Source organism: Ursus maritimus, unplaced genomic scaffold (assembly GCF_017311325.1).
Source record: "Ursus maritimus isolate PB19 unplaced genomic scaffold, ASM1731132v1 scaffold_4, whole genome shotgun sequence".
In the NCBI taxonomy this organism is placed as follows: domain Eukaryota; kingdom Metazoa; phylum Chordata; class Mammalia; order Carnivora; family Ursidae; genus Ursus; species Ursus maritimus.
The window spans coordinates 52,566,480-52,583,621 of record NW_024426552.1 but is presented as its reverse complement, the minus strand read 5'-3'; the positions used below and the strand labels follow the sequence as shown (position 1 = coordinate 52,583,621).

The window sequence follows — 17,142 nt, the reverse complement described above, 5'->3', positions numbered from 1 at the left end:
TCCCCAAAGTTCCAGGAGCTCCTTTCACCTCTCAGTCTGGTAGCTTTATATAAAACCCATGAAGGCAGGAACCAAATCTGTCTGGTTCATCACTGAATCTCCAACAGCCAGCATACTACTATGCCCATAGTAGGCACCCAGCAAATATTTGATTAAACAAACAAACACGCAAGCTTTCATTCCAGGAAGTGAGGGAGATGGGCATTAAACCACTAACTACAGCAGTAATTCCTGAATTGCTTTCTTTCTTTCTCTCTTTCTTTTAAAAATTTTACATATTTATTTATTTGAGAGAGAGTGGAGGAGGAGCAGAGGGAGAAGGACAAGCAGACTCCTCACTGAGTTCAGAGCCTGATGTAGGGCTTGATCTCATGACCCTGAGATCATGACCTGAGCTGAAATTAAGAGTCCAACGCTTAATGGACTGAGCCACCCAGGCACCCCCTGAATTGTTTTCTGATGAAGACCCCCAAGGGGAAGAACAGGCAATTCTGCAAAAGGACAGTCAGTGGAATTGATCTATTCTGAGGAGAAGAAGGTTGAGGAAGAGTCACTCAAACTGTACTCTAAAGGCTAAGCCAGGAAGCCCAAGGAGCAGAGGAGGTGGATGTTGTCATCCATCCTAGGACTATGGATGACAGAGATGAGGGAAGTAAATAGGAGATTAGGAAAGAGAGACATTGGGCTCTGCCAACCTCAATTTCCTGAGCTGTAGAGAGGCCGCACTCTGAGGTCTAAGTCCTTTCAACACTCAGTTCTGCTCTGTGAGTCTCTGTATGTGAGTTGAAATAGTCAAGAAAAGTTGCATAAAGGCCTTGGGACTTCAGCTGGTCTGTGAAGATAGATTTCTTGTTGGAAATACTCTGAACAAAATTACAGGATTAGAAAAGAGCATGAACCTTCTGGACAGAGATGCACACGATTTGCCTGTCCAAAAAGGGGAGGAGAAATTTAGAAATAAAATAAGAGAAAGATTTATGGTAGAAAATATTAGGCCAAATTATTTACTAGGAATAGATAACCTCATATAATTTCAGAACTCTCTGAGATTGGGACTGTGTTCTCTTATTGTCCTAATTTTTCCATTGAGAACATTGAGGCACAGAGAAGTAGAAGAACATGCCCAAAGACACATGACAATTAAGTGGTGGGACTGAGAATGTGATATGGGCAATCTGACCCTCCTGCTACCACTGGGAGGACAGGGGCATAGGGTCACAAGTAACCAGTGAGGTGCATTTCTTATCACAGTCCTGTAAGGTGTCTCACAGCATGATCTAGGTGTTTCGTTTTGTTTTTTAAGATTCATTTATTTATTTGAGAAAGAGAGAGAGAGAGAGAGAACACGAATGGGGGAGGGGCAGGCAGAGAGGGAGAAAATCTGAAGCAGACTCCCCACTGAGTGTGGAGCCTGACACAGGGCTTGATCCCATGACCCTAAGATCATGACCTGAGCCAAAATGAAGAGTCAGACACTTAGCCAACTGAGCCACCCAGGTGCCTTCATCTAGGTTTTTACTTTCTTTCCCTCCAATAAGTTTGTAAGCCCTGTGCAAGCAGGAAGAGAGGCTCTATCATGGTTCCTATAATTCTTTATAGTTCTAGATCCTGGACAAGGACTCAACACTACATTATTTTTTAAAGATTTTATTTCTTAATTTGACAGAGAGAGACAGCCAGCGAGAGAGGGAACACAAGCAGGGGGAGTGGGAGAGGAAGAAGCAGGCTCATAGCGGAGGAGCCTGATATGGGGCTCGATCCCAGAACTCTGGGATCACGCCCTGAGCCGAAGGCAGACGCTTAACGACTGTGCCACCCAGGCGCCCCTCAACACTACATTTTGATTGGAGAGGAATCTATTATACACTTGTGCCTGCCCTATGCAGTACTCCCTTCTGTCTATGTGTCACTGCCACCCTGGCCAGAAGTGGACACCTGAGTCGAGGTCAGTCTATGACCTTGAGATTAATTAGTGAGGATCTCTTTCCAACAAAAACAATCTCTATTAGATAGTATCTAGTAGATTTTCAGAGAAAATCATCAGTCAATAGCAGGACGGAGGCCAAATGACATACTGAAAGAAGACAGAAAGCAAGAACTATAGAGCAGAAAAAAACAGAGTAGGGTCAATAAAGAGTCAAAGAAGAAGTTGAAACAGGAAGTAGCTGAATTTCCATCATAGAAAAAACTAGGACAGAGAAGGTGTGAATCCTAAGATGACCAGCTTCACAGGTATGTGACCTGCACCGTCTCATAGCTCTGGGCTCAGAAAAGCCCCCAACTTGCTATTTTTGTCTTAAAATTATTAATAGCTTTTAAACAAGGGACCCTGCATTTTTATTTTGTACTAGGCCATGCAAGTTATGATAATGAAGGTGATCACAACGACGACAATAACTACTATTAAGAAAAGGAAAAGAAACGGAGAGGGGGACTTGGGCAGACTTGAGATTGAGAGGTGCTAATCTTGTCCTCTCCAGCCGTCTCCATCCTCAGTTCTCCAGGCCCACCAAGCACAGCCTGTGCAGGATTTTGTCCACTGCCTCTAGGGTAGTCTGCTTAGAACACAAGCCACTTCATTCTATTTAAAACCCTCCAATACTCCCAATGCCCTAAGGACAATGCCCCATGAGATCATGAACTTGACACTCCAATCCATCTATCCTCATCTCAGAAACAAGGACAGGCTTGGAGCAATTCCATTGGTGCACCCTCTATAAGAGATAACAAGATATAACCAGGCATCAAATTGTTACCAGAGAAATATCTTCTCTCAGAGATTACTGCATGTGTTTGGAAAGCTTGGGATACTTGAACAGATAGGAGCTGACCAGGGGGATTGTGACCCTCTGGGGTGGTGGGGAGAGGATCAGACTCCTGAGGGGTAAGCTGAAGAATAACAGATGATGGCTAGAATGAGATCTGAGGTCGGTTGAGAGGGACAATATGAAGTAGGAAGATCCTAGTTACCATAAAACCTCTGTTTAGCTGAGTTGGATTTGATGTTTGGGGTCAGAGCTAAATTGTGACAAGGAAGCAAATGAGCACAGCCTCTTCTCCTGCCCTTTTCCCAGGCAGAGCTCAGCTTCTCATATAAACAAATGTTGAGTAAATATTTAAAGAACGAAGTTTTAAAGGGTGCCAAGTATTGGACTGCAGGGCTAGACAACACATTTCAGTCCAGCCTTGCTCACCTCTTGCTCTTCCTTCTGTCTGTCTGCCTGGCTCTCTCTGTCTTTCTCTATTTACCACCCTTTTCTCAGCTCCTGGAAAATTCTATATCAGAGATTTCACAGAGGCTCTTTTCTCTGCCTAGAAAGCAGTTTCCTTCCTTTGCATTTGTGCTCTGATCAGCCATGGACACAACACCAGGATCAGGTGGACAGAGGCAGTTGTATGGATGGCAGGTACAACTTAAAATAGACTTCTCTATAACTCTAAAAGGAAGACTTTGGGACTACAAAGAAGTATTAAAAAAAACCAACGATGGAATCTGGGTTTTTGTCTTGATGGACTGCAAGCCTCTCAATGATTGAGATTGTGTCTCCTCATTATATCTCTGCCCTCTGGAGGGGAGCAAAATTCGCCACCCCAAAATGTATCTCCTTGGCATGCAGATTATTTTTAAGAAATAGAAGTCTCAGGAAGAATCTTTGACATTTTCCCTAACTGCCTAAAAGAATTTAGATAGAAGAGCTGCTCCAGGAAGGGAGCTATCACCATAGACACTGACATATGATAGGAGCTAGTAGTGGTAGATGGGGAGGAACCTGGCAAGTCCTCTCTATATTTCATTGTTTCTGAGTGGCCCAGCAAGCATTTGTCTCCCAAACATTTACTCTTTTTCATCTTCTTGTGAATGGTCTTCCTTCTCTTCGAGGTTCTAGATGCTTCCCCACTTCTCCTTAGCTCAGGATGGCATATAAGTTGCCTGAATGCCTGTGGTCTCCATATTCTTATGGAACCTGTACATATGCAATTAAATTTGATTTTCTCCTGTTAATTTGTCTCATGCCAACTGAATTCTTAGACCAGTCAAAAGAATCTTGAAGGGTAGAGGGAAAACTTCCCTCCCCAACACTTCTCATTCACACCCCACCCTGCTCCTTCCCATAGTGGTGAAGAACACAGACTGAGGAATTAATTGCCCCTGTTGGATTCCTGGACTCACCACTGAGTGTTTATATGTCCCTGGGCACATATATAGATATAGATATAGATATAGATGTAGATGTAGATATAGATATAGATATAGATTTTGCATCATTTGTTTTTGCTTTTAATCTCTATGCCTTTATTTTCATCTATAAAGTTGGGATAACAGTAGTACAATACCAACTATAGAGCCAATAGGATTAAATGAGATAATTCATTACCTGACACCATACCTGCATAAAACATTTTAATTATTAGTGCAGTGTCTGACACTTGGTATTATTTTGAACACTCAACCCAGTAAGTACTTAATAGATGTTCCTTGCATTGAATCGAATGCTAAATCCCCCTGCTAAGCTCTTATCGCTGCACCCATACCTCTCTCTAACATAACTCTCATAGTCAGAATCCTATCTGAAGTCAAGAGGAGAATGAAAGGAATAATCCAAATGTTGCATTCCTATACCCCATAAAATATTTTGAATTGCAAACAGAAGCAGAATGTTTTCTGATGGAATTCTCTTGTATTTTTTGAAAGACTCTTTTAAAATATTCATCTTCTATACCTAAAAAGGGGTTCAGTTTGCAAAGCAGGTGGAAGATATTATGAAGTTCTCTGCTGAGCAGTAGAGGAGTGTCAGTTCATGGGAATTTATCATGTGCAGTTCATGAGGCCCCAGGGTAGTGATGTTGGCATTTAAACATTAGCAAGAATAGCATTGAAAGCAAAGCTGACATATGTAAGAATGAGTGGACCCCAGTGCTGCCTTTTGTTCTCTCAGAAAGATCATAGCATATTAATGGGAGCTACTCCTAATTCTTCCTCGGTGGCTACCACATCAGTCTGAACACACCCTCCTTTAGTCCTCTAGATGACTTATTTGATTACAATGGAACGAATTTTAACAGGGCCCTTCCTTCCTGCCTTCCCTCCTTCCTTCATTCCTCCCCTCCTTTCTCCTCTCCTTCCTCCCCGTTTCCCCCTTCCTTCCTTCTTTCCTTCTTTCCTTTTCCCTTTCCTTTATTAATTCACTCAAAAATATTTAAAGCCATCTGCCATGGGCCAGGCAGTAAACCATACTGATCTGATACTTAGCCTCATGAATCTTCCAGTCAAGCAAGGAATGTGGACACTAAATGTTAGTAAATTAGAAGTTGCCATGAGAGTGAGAAGAGAATGAGTCTGGAAGATGAGAGAAAGCTTTCTGAAGAAATAACTTTCCTCTGGGATCTGAAAGATGACTAGTCCAGCTAAGAGACACTGGCTAGGAAAAGAAGGGTGTGGGAGTAAGCAAGGCAGTGGGAGAACACTATGGGAGCTCTTCTGAGGTCCCCGTGGCCTACACCTGCAGCTCTTCTGGAAAGCCCCTTAGCCCTTCACTTCTGCTGCACCGGTACTAGGGATGACTTTGCTGTTGTGATTTGTGGGGATGTTGTGCCCCACTCTGGACTTGATAATGGCCAGAGATCACTCCCAATTTGCACACATTGAAGTCCAGTCTCTGAGGAGCAGAGCAGTCTGCCCCAGACTCAACATTCAAAGAGGCATAGTTGGAATTGAAACACAGGACTTTCTGTCTCTAAAACATGGGCTCATACCACAATGCTAACGTAACTCCCAGAGGGGCTATCTTCCCACCTGAAAATACCATTCTCACACAGATGCCTGAAATTCCCCTACAGAGGAAAGATAATACCTTAGAACAGAATGTGATTCTTTCCCCCATGCTTCTCTTTTTAAAACAAACACTGAGCAAACTTTGAAATGTTGAAAATGCCCATGATAAAGAAAAGGGGACCTGAATCTTCTTATAGTTGTCCTTACTGATTAAATCATAAATAACTTCCCTATCTTGAGTTCTATACCTTCAACAAATACATCATAAAAAATTAAAATTAGTTTAAAGAGCAAATACTCCTTGGGAGGGGTATCCTATTAAGTTGGTAACTTTTAAGAGTGTATATGTTAATTGGGGAATTTTCATCCTAACAAGAGAAATGAGAGCAGTATACAGTTTATGGCTGCCTACCAAAGTTTGAGATGGAGAGACAGAGACTACAGTACTAAATATAAATATCATATTCTTTAGGACTTCACCTTGTACCAACTCTTCTAAGTTATTATAAAACATTCTGTATTCCTCAAGCCTAGCTCACATTTCCACCAGACATTCGTTCAAAGTGTTCTGGATGAGGTATCTTCTTAATTCTTATTTCACCTCCTTTAAGACGTCTTTGTAGATCTCCTTTGTCAGAAACCATTCGTGCCCGTCTCTCTGATCATACTCTGTGGTGATATTATTAGGCCCTTATTGCATTAATACCTGTCCTAAAGTTAGTTAGGCATTCATCTGTTTCCCCTTTGAAACTGTAAATTCTCAGGAATCCTGGCTCATCAGTTTGTGTATTTCCCACGGGGCCCAACTTAGTGCTGTGTACATAGTAGGGACTTAATAAATGTTTAAAGATTTGAAATGAAAATATGTTCTTCCTAGTTCGAGTAAATTTTTGGTAAGAATTTCTCCATAAATAGCATAATGAAGAGTTTTTCAGCTTGAGCCATTTGCAGGATTGCTTTGGCCTTCATGAATTTTCTTTGATAGAAAAAAAAAAGTAACCCAAATGCTCTTTCCTGTGATGAGAGTCATAATTTCAAGAGACAGAGCTGTTCATAGGCAAACATTTTAAATTCTGTGCTATGTTCGGAGCCAATTAGAAGCAATTGGATTTATGAATTTTTTATTTTCCTGATTGATTTTCTATTTAGTTTCTCCTGAATAACTACTTAAAAATCTTTCCATATCATTCACCCTTTTCGTTGATTTCTAGCCCTAGAGAACCAACCTTTCAGCAATTATACAAACCCTTCACACAGTTCTTTTTTGGCTTCCACTTCTTTTAAAGTAGTTTATTGAAATCCTCTCCAGATAAAAACCTTGAAATCATTAAGCAGATCACCGTTCAGAACCACGTTAATTCTTCTATTTTTCTCCTTAAAGGAGATGACTAGTGGACAGCTTGGAATAGCAATGAGGTATGGTATTTATCTATAATACCTCTTCCATGATGAATAACTAATTTATCCAAAATCCTATTACTCGGAACATTTCAATCATGGTAGAATAAGGTCTCTGATTTGGATCCTTGTTAATTTAGAAATGGCCTCCTTCCCTGGGGACCTTCAGAGCGTCTGAGGCCAGCTGGTGATGAGGTCTGCATTTGAACACTGCAAAGTTAGGAATGTGAGCAAGAGCTTTTTAATTCCTGGTTTAAAATAGCCTGTGAGGTCTGGGGCTTTGCCCACCTTCATTTTCTCCAGGGATTTCAGCACCTGTCCCAAGGATATTCCCCAGCCCTGAACACTACCGCAACTGTCCTGGATGGCTTTAGTATCCACAGGGAATTGGACTTTGTCAACACTTAGAGCTATTAAACTATGAAGGGCTCAGACTCTGGGAATCCCTTCTGACCACAACCTCCCCTGGCCTGGCCTTGGCTCCGAGAAGTCTCATCACAGCATCCAATATTCCTTTCTTACTCATCGAGGAAGAGCTGTAGGATCCTCGTGCTGGCCGGGCCCTTGGGGAGCATCGTGCTCAGGGATTTGAGCTTAGGAACTCTTTTCTCAAATGAAATCATACATGAATGCCTCATAGAAAAAGAACAGACAAGAACAGAGTTGCTCTGACCAAAGCATGCGTGTAGACCCCAACCACTCATTATGTCTTAGGTTCTGGTTTTATAGATCACACAGTGGAGGCTTAAACATGCTGGTTTTTGAATAAATTTGGTCAGTGGCCCTGGGCTTTTATTCCTATCAGTAAAGCAGAGCCTTGTCCCCCAGCCAAATCTCTATTCACCAGCACCTCTCCCTTAATATTCTTGGAAGGCTCCAGAGAGTTTTTCTCTCATACGATCAAGACTGAAATTGTCATCTCCCCCAGTGGGTCCATTGTGTCTCCACTCTGTTCCCTTCTCCTCCTGCCCTTGTGGCCCTCCTGGGCTCCAGGCAGTGTTCTCTAGCCCCCACAGGCATTGCTACCGCCTCTGCCGGGCACACCGGCCGCCCTCTGCAGGCACCCCTCGGCTTCGGGGAGTACCCCTGCTGGGGCCAAGGAGATAGGGACACCCTGTGGTTCACTTCCTTATGCATTCCATCCTGTGAAAAGGGTACCTAAGCAAATTAATCCCTTAGAGAATAATTCATGAAAACAGCTTTTTGTATTTGCTCACAGCCTTCTCTCTCCAATGACCCGAATACTGAGTCAGTAGAAGGCTGGGATGAGGACCCATCTGTATTACTGAGAGAACCAAGGTTTTGGTTCTGGGTCTGGCTTATCTGGGTTCTGCCCTCTAAGATGAGTTACCATCTTCAGGCTCTTCGGTTTCTCAAGCAAATCACTTCTCACAGCCGTTTGCTAGATGCACTGACTTGCAGTGGTGGGTAAGGCATAGACATAAGCTGGGCCATCTTCTCTGACCCCATCTCTGGACTCTTCCCTGCTCATCCTGCCCCTAAAACACACAGTAGAAAAGAAAATTGTAAGGAACTTCATTTAAATTTGATTGATTTTTACCAAAATGAGAGATCAGGGTATTTTAGGAGAAATTTCTAAAAGTGAAAATTTATCATGGGCATGAATCCATGAGAACCGAACTGAACAATTAATTTTAAATTAATTTTAAAATTTTGATCAAGAAAACCAATCATTGTGCAGGATCTAAAGAGAGCATAAAGATTTACCTAATGACCAGGAAATATGAGAGCCGTACACACACACACACACACACACACACACACACACACACACATTTCCCTAAACCAGAAAGGAAAAGGAGAGACCTTTTCCATTCCCATTCTCTTCCCTTAGGGTTGATTTAAGACTTTGCTCCTTGGGCGCCTGGGTGGCTCAGTCAGTTAAGTATCTGCCTTCAGCCCAGGTAATGATCCCAGGGTCCTGGGATCAAGTCCCGCATTGGGCTCTTTGCTCAGCAGGGAGCCTGCTTCTCCCTCTGCCCACCTCTCTCCTTGCTTGTGTGCTCTCTCTCTCTCTAACAAATAAATAAAATCTTTAAAAAAAGAAAGACTTTGCTCCTTGTGAAATAATAAGATATATATAATATATACTGCCCCCAGTTCCTGACAAGGGCTCCTGAAACCCTTCTAAATCCCTAAGTAATAAGAGCATGAGGAACATCTCTTGTTCTAGTGAGGTGACTTTAGGTGGGCTTCTGGATGGGGGCTGGTCACCAGAAAGATCAAGGTATGATCAGAAGCTTGGAATTTTCAGCCCCACCCCTCATTCTTTAGAAGGGGGAGAGGGCTGGAAATTGAGTTAATAACTGATCATGTCTACTTAATGAAGCCTCCATAAAATCCCAATAGTGTGGGGTTCAGAGAGCTTCCAAGTGGGTGAACGCATCTATGATACACCCCCACTCCCCAGGGACAGAAGGTCCTGCATTCCAGAAGCTCCTAGACCTCACCCTATGTATCACTTCATCTGGCTGTTCACCCATATCCTTTAACACATCCTTTAATAAACTGGTAAACATAAGTAAGTGTTTCCCTGAGCTCTGTGAGGCGTTCTAGCAAAATGTTGCATCCAAAGGGGAGAAGGTCATGGGAACCTCCAGTTAATAGCCAAGTTGGACAGAAGCTGTGATTAACCTAGGAACCCACTACTGTGATTGGCACATCAAGTGGGGGCAGGGGCAGTCTTGTGGGACTGAGCTCTTAACCTCAGGGATCTGACACTATCTTCAGGTAGACAGTGTCAGAATTGAGTGAAACTGGAGGACACCCAGCTGGTGTCACAGAATCGCTTGGCGGTGTGGGGGAGACCCAAAACAACTGGTGTCAGAGCGCTGCCAGTGTGGTAGTCATGTCCGAGTAAGGAAGAGACGCAGGAGGAGGATGGGAGGTTTTCTCCTACACGTGACTCCGGTGTGGTCCACAGACCAGGCACATCGGCATCATCAGGAGCTGCTTAGAATGCAGAGTCGCAGAGCCACACTCCAGGGCTGCTGAGCCCGAAGCTGCACGTTAACAATGTGGGGGATCCGTACACGCTTTCAAGTTGTGAAGCCCTTCTCTGGACAATATCATCCACTTGCACACGTAGAAACTGTGCCTCAGATCCTTTCAGAGTCCACGTGTGGATGAGGCGCTGGAGGGACAAAGTCCTGGGAACTTGGAAAGGAACAAGAGAAAAGGGGAGGAAGAGGGAGGCTGGGAGTGTTTGAGGGAGAAACAAACTTCGTACTTCTCTCTTTTGCCAAAGATTGGCTCTGGGCACCAGCCTTTAGAGTTGCAGCCAAGAAAAACATCATCCGACTATCCAATTTCAAATAGGAACTGCGGGTTTTCTCCAACTCCAGAGGGGGGCCGAGATCAGGGCCCCTGGCCCAGACGACCGGGACTCCAGCTTCCTGATTCCTGGCAGATCACAGCCCCGGAAGTACTGTTAAGAAACCGACACTGGCTTGTGAAAGAATAAGACATATTCACTGTTGTTTTCCCTTGAATGGAATCAGTGGATGCTCTGCCTCAAGATTTATTTCCAGCCTGACAACAACATCCAAGACATGTAGGTGGGGGAAGAAAATCCTAACTTTAGTAGGTAACGATGACACAGCCCAAGATTTTTTCTGTTTAAACCTCCTTATGCTAAAGCAGTTAGAAATCTACCGAAGAGAATCAGGTAAGTACCTGGCTTTGCAAAATAATGCTTGCTTATTTGCAGAAGATGGGTAAAGGTCAGTAAAAAAACGAGTCATATCTCTGGGCTCTTCCATTCCTAGCCATGCTGTCCTAATGATGACTTTCTGCCTGGGAAAGCAGAAGATAATAGCGTCGCAGGAATGGGGGCAAAACCTGCCCAGGCGTGGCTCTGCTTTGCCTTCCCTGGCTCACACTTTGTCCAGCAAGGAGAGCAGTCAGGTATGAAAGTCCGGCTGCACACACACCCTGCGTTCACACCCTTCTCTGGAAAAATATCACTACCCCGTATCTTTTTCTTTTCCACTCACGGAATCTGCCTTGGTGACCCAGGAAATCCAGGGCTTGCAGCCAGATGCTGTGCTGTGGACACAGGGCCTCACTTGGCCAAACAGACGCTTGTGACAATACAGAATTAGAAGTGGAGTCAGGGCAATGCGTCTCACTCGCCGCTCTCAGAGCTCTGGAGACAGGCTGCTATTAATCACTCCAGCCACATCTATCAGGCGTTTCTCATTTGGCCACGGCTCATCGTCGCAGATGCACAGCCAGGGTCTCCTGTTAAATCTAATCCAACAGCTCTATGATAAGGATGACACAGGTGAAGGGGGGACAAAAGTGTACAGTCTGGGTCATGTGTCCACACTATTGAAAAACTGGAGAAAGAAAATGTCTGCTGACTACCAACCAAGTGCCAGATTATTCATTCCTCTCTGTCTCGATATATATAGAGATATATATCTCTATATATATCACACAATACTAGAGAAGTTAGGATAGAAACTCAGGTCTAGGAGGATGGCAGAAATAATCAGAATAGAGAGGAAGAAGAATAGAAGGGAACTGAGTCAGAGGGCATAGAAAAGATGAAAAGAGAAAGAAGGAAAAAGAGAGGGAGACAAAAGAATAAGAGGGAAAGGCCAGGAGCAGAAAGCAAACTGCCTTCCTAACCAGAGTTCCTAGGCTGGGGTCCCACTTACAGGCCACTTTGCCATTTATAGGTTAGTGAGCTCGTACCAGTCACATAACCGCAGTGTCTTAATCTGTAAATCGAGGGCAGCCATTTCCAGCTAACTGCTTCACTGGCTTGCTGTCAGGATCAAATAAGATTCTCTGTGCAAAGTTTTGTAAAATTAGAAGTGCTGTACGAACAGAAGCTCTTCCAATGCTGTTCAAAGGCTGGACGAGAATCAGAAGAACAGGCCCCCAGTATAAAGTGAAGGATAACGTCTACCAAATGGTGAACAGAGCAAGTAACCCCTACTTCAGCTTGGGAGCCCACCTGTGAGAACCTGCAAGTCTTGTTTCACATGCAAGCAACTCCACCAGGGAGAGGTAAGCCAACTGACTCCGGTCCTTTGCTCCAGGTAGCGACAGCAGAGAGCTGTGCCTGCCGGCCATCTTTCCAGTGAGGTTTCAGAGAGTGAAGACCTTCCCCCCTCCCAAATCCTGTGTGGGAATTAAGAAGAATCACCTCTTTTCTTCCCGGGCCAGGAGTGTATCACTGAGTTGTCTGACCCCTGTGTTTTATGTTTTTATTAATGACAGCCTGGGAAGCCAGTGCCAAGTGAAAATGTAGTGAACGTTGGGGGGCGGGGCCTTAAGGCGCAGAGATCTGGGAGGAAGGAAATAGAAAGTTTGCATGTTAATCCCATGCAAGGGATTTATGTGACACAATTCAGAAATTGAGGCGTACTGAAGAAGTCTTTAGTGAAATAAAGTCCAGGAAATAGAAACCAGTGAGGAATAAATTAGTTGGAAAAAACTCTCTTGTGTTTTTTGTAGGGCAGAGTACCAGAAAGAGGGAAGCCTAATCTGAGAAATTTCTTTGAAGTCAGAACTATGGAGGAATTTTTGACAATGGAGCTGATGGGAGTGTTGTTTGGCCTGAACAGGAAATAAGGCCTGACTGACTCTATTACCTGCCCACCCAAAGAAGACCACAGAGCTGCAATTGTGAATATCCATCTATTCACGGTGTGCCTCAAGATTTCAGATTTTTTCGGTGCTGCTGGCTGAAAGGTCCTGGGAAAGATGCTACAGAATGAAGGAGAAAAGCCCAGGTATAAAGATGTGCTCCTGAGAGGAGGAAGCAAAAAACATCTCTTTGCTTTTCCTTCCTCCCTTGGGAAGGGTATAGTGGGCTGTGGGCTAAATGGTGTCCTCAAACATATGGTCACATCTCAATCCCTGGAACACGGGCATAGTACCTCATTTGGGGAAAGGGTCTTTGTGGACATGACTAAGTCAAGGATCTTGAGATGAGGAGATCATCATCCTGGATTGTGTGGGGGCCATAAATGCCATCACGAGAGTGAGACCAAGGGAGATTAAAGAGACACCCAAAAGAGAAGTCGATGTGAAGGTCGTGGTAGAGACTGGAGTCACATGGCTTTAAGCAAAGGAAGGCCTGGAGCCACTAAACCCGGAAAAGGCAAGGAATGATTCTCCCCTAGAGCCTCTGGAGGGAGTATGACCCTGCCCCCACCTTGATTTCAGACTCTGGGCCTCCAGAACAGTGAGAGAATCCACTTCCATTGTTTTAAGTCACCAAGTTTGAGGTAATCTATGACAACAGTCATTGGAAACTAGTACAGGCGGAATAGGAAAAAGTTATCCAGCAGCAGAAACAACTTGAAGTCTTTTGACATCCCTCTTTGGTCCAGGATTAGGTCCACTTGCCAGAATCAGGAAGCAGCAGTATGGCCAGCACGTGCTCCGCGCAGATCCTGGTGGGTAGCTTCAGCGGGGTGGAGACCACACCACGCTAGCTCTCCACAGAAGCGCTCCCTGACACAGGACCAACGGAGAGCGGAGAAGGCCACATGGCCAAGGGTAAGGAATAGACACTGAAACAGGAGATGGACATCCAGCATCTCATCAAATCCCCAGCAAGCCTGGGAGATGGAGATGGCATCTCCAAGAGTTCACCGTGAGAGGAGTCGCTGGGACCTGGGTTTGAATCCCAGCTCTCCCATTCGTTGGCTGTGTTACCTGCCCCCTCCCCCACTCCAGTGTCTTCATCTGTAAAACGGAAGTGAGGAAACCTGCCTCACGGGCTTATTGATGAAAAGCTTAAGGCAGTTCACAAAGCCCTTGGCTTCCCGAAAGGGCTTGGCAAACGGTTGTCCCTATCAGCGCCCAAGATCTAAGTAAGAGCGGTAAGACAGGTCTGCCTGACCTGGGGAGACTTGATCCTTCTGGAGCCTGAGGCTACCTCATCATGCAGGGCTCAGCCTGCTCATGTGAAGGCGCTCAGTTCACACAAGTCCACATCTGTGCCTGGTCTTGCCTGCTGTTCCCAGGACCTTCCTTTCTCTGCTCCCCAAACCACAAGGGCTAGACATAACTATTTCTCAGACTTCCCTGCCAGCACGGTTCCAGTTTAGATGCCACCCATGGGAGCCAAGGGCGTGAGAGCGGGGATTCTTTTTTTGACTCCAACTTTCGTGGCAGCAATCTAATAGCAACGGTAGAGGCGGCCCTGACAGCCGAGGGAGCCCTCAGGGCGGCGGAGGGATCCCGCAGGGCGGGGGCGCATGTGGGCTGTACGCTGCAAGGCCTGGGGGCGCTGTGGGGCTGGCGCGCTGACTGCAGCGCTGGGCCTTTGGGGTACATAACTCCTCCCACCCTCACTTTCGCTCCTTCCCTTCCAACAACTTGGCAGCTTTACTCCCTGTATGAAACCCCTTTTTGCTCAAAATACCTACAATGACTTCCATTTTCCTGACTGAATTTGTCACCAGAACATCAGTCTTCTGCAGGCGCACAGGTGCCAAAGCATGGAGCTGTTAGGGCCCCCAGAAGGCTTTCTCTACAGGAAATACCACCTAGCATGTTCAATTAGAGATAAGCCTTAAAATGAAAATACGCCAGGGAAAGCTATCCTATTGGCTCAAATACCTTCAGGGGATCATTGATTGTATTAGAATCTGTCATTAGAGAAAGTTTCGTAGCTGAGGATGACGGAAAAGAGTGCAAACAGCACGAAGGCAGAGAGAGGAAGCTGGATGAAAGATGGGCAAAAGAGAGAAAATCCCTCAGAATGAAGAAAAACTACCACTGGGGAAAGGTGTATGTTTGTCCATGTAGTCCTGACTATCACTTGACTTTTTTTCATTTTTTAAATTGTGGCAAAATATACATAACACACAACGTACCATTTTAGCCATTTTCAAGTGCACAGTTCAGTGGCCTTAAATGCATTCACATGGTTGTAACAGGCATCACTGCCATCCATCTCCAAAACCTGTGCCTTTTACCAAACGGAAACTCCATCCTGTATCATACAATGACTCTCCATTCCCCCCTCTCCCAGGCCCTGGCTGTCACTATTCTATTTCCTGTCTACTTGAATTTTATTACCCTAGGAACCACATACAAGTTGAATCGTATAATATTTGCTCTTTTGTGTCTGGCTTTTGCCACTGAGCACAATGTTCTCCAGGGTTCATCCATGTTGTAGCATGTGTCAGAATTGCATTCCTTGTTAAGGCTGAATAATATTCCATTATATGTGTGGACCACATGCTGTGTGTCTACACATTTGTCAATGGACACTTGATTTCTTCCATCTTTGGCTGTTTCAAAGAATGCTGCTGTGAACATTGATGTACCAATGTCTCTTCAATCTGCTTCCAATTCTTTCAGGTAGAAAAATTCTACCTAAAAGTAGACTTGTTGGATCATGTGGTTGTTCTAGGCTTAATTTTTTTTTTTTTTTGAAGAACCACCATACTGTTTTATGCAGCACCTGCAACGTTTTACATTCCCACCAGCAACGCACAAAGTTTCCAACTTCTCTACATCCTTGCTAACTTGTTATTTTCTATATTTTAAAAAAAATAATAGCTGTCCTATTGGATGTGAAATGGTATCTCATTGTGCTTTTGATTTGCATTTCCCTAATGATTAGTGATGTTGAACATCTGTTCATGTGCTTATTAGCCATTTGTATATCTTCTTTGAAGAATGTAACTCGACTTTTTACAGGAATTAAAAGGAGAATAAAGAGACTTATGTCTGCAAAAAGAAAAAAAAACGTGGACCCCTCTCCCCATATGAGCTTCAGAGACTATGAAAAACAATTTTTTAAAGAATGTGTGAGATCACATTCCTTACATATACTGAGTGCAAATGAATGCAGATGGGACTTTTCTGCCTAGTCAAATAAACTTAATCAGAAAGCAGATTCCAATATAAATTCAAACAAGTTGGGAAACAAAATGCATAAAAGCACGTCAATTTCTATTGAAGGAAGCATAAAACCCTATAAAAATAAAATTCCCCTTGTCATTCAAATTGCGATTTATATGTGTCTGGTCTTCAGACAATAGGAAGTTGCATTTTAGGCTCATGGACTAGGGAGGAGGGGCAGATGCAAAGGGAACAGCAAATCAGTGAAAAGAATAAAAAGAACTGCTTACTGGTCTCTCTCTTTCACATCACACTTGATGCCCACACAGGTGATACTCAGAACTGCGCAGGATAAAATGTTCTCTGGGTGCAGTGAGGAGGCGGATTACTCGCTCCTGTTCGCTAAGGGCATTTGTCTGAAATGGGCGCGTGGGAGAGCGTCTGTCTACAAACCTAGACACAAAAGAGATCTTATTTGCTTTCATAATTCTTCTTCCCCTCCCTCTTCATATTTTTACACTAAAGCGTGTGCAAATCATTCAAGCATCTGGGTCGTGATGCACCATTACTCTCTCCAGCTCTTGTTAAGCTTTGTGTCATTCACAAAAGAATAGCAATGAAATTAATTAATGACCAAGTTTATTGGAATCTATATTGATTGCATCAAGTTTCTATCTCAACGTTTTTGACAAAAAAAAAAAAGCATTAATGCTAACAGCTAATGGAGTGGCTGATACTTAACAGATGCTCGATATGTATGAATGAATGAACACTTGGAAATCTGAGCCCCCGTCACTTCTTCCCTGAATTATTATAAGTGCTTCCTAATTGCTCTCCTTGCATAGGACCTAGTTGCTGTCCACCAGATCATATAACTGGGAGTGATCTTCACCACTCCTAGCTCACGCCTCACTAGTCATCCACAGTCAGGGGCTGTTGTATTGCCTTCAACCTAAATCTACAATATTTCCGCCCCTCTCCAGACTCCCTGCCACAGCTGAGCTGTTGAGTTCCAGCTCTGATCAACTGTACCTGGATTTTTTAATGGCCCTCTTTCCAACAAACTCTCTTCATTTTAATACACCCACTAACATTCCAACACCGTGATCTTCCTTTCTAAATCTAACGAC

At 44.1% G+C, this 17,142-nt stretch overlaps 1 long non-coding RNA gene across 1 annotated transcript; it reads left to right on the top strand.

Moving 5' to 3' along the window:
• The first annotated feature begins 12,067 nt into the window (after positions 1-12,067).
• LOC121100484 lies at positions 12,068-13,609 on the top strand. Its single transcript, XR_005832258.1, has 3 exons — positions 12,068-12,211; positions 12,662-12,939; positions 13,543-13,609. It is a non-coding gene; the product is annotated as an uncharacterized LOC121100484 (long non-coding RNA).
• Positions 13,610-17,142: the final 3,533 nt, after the last annotated feature.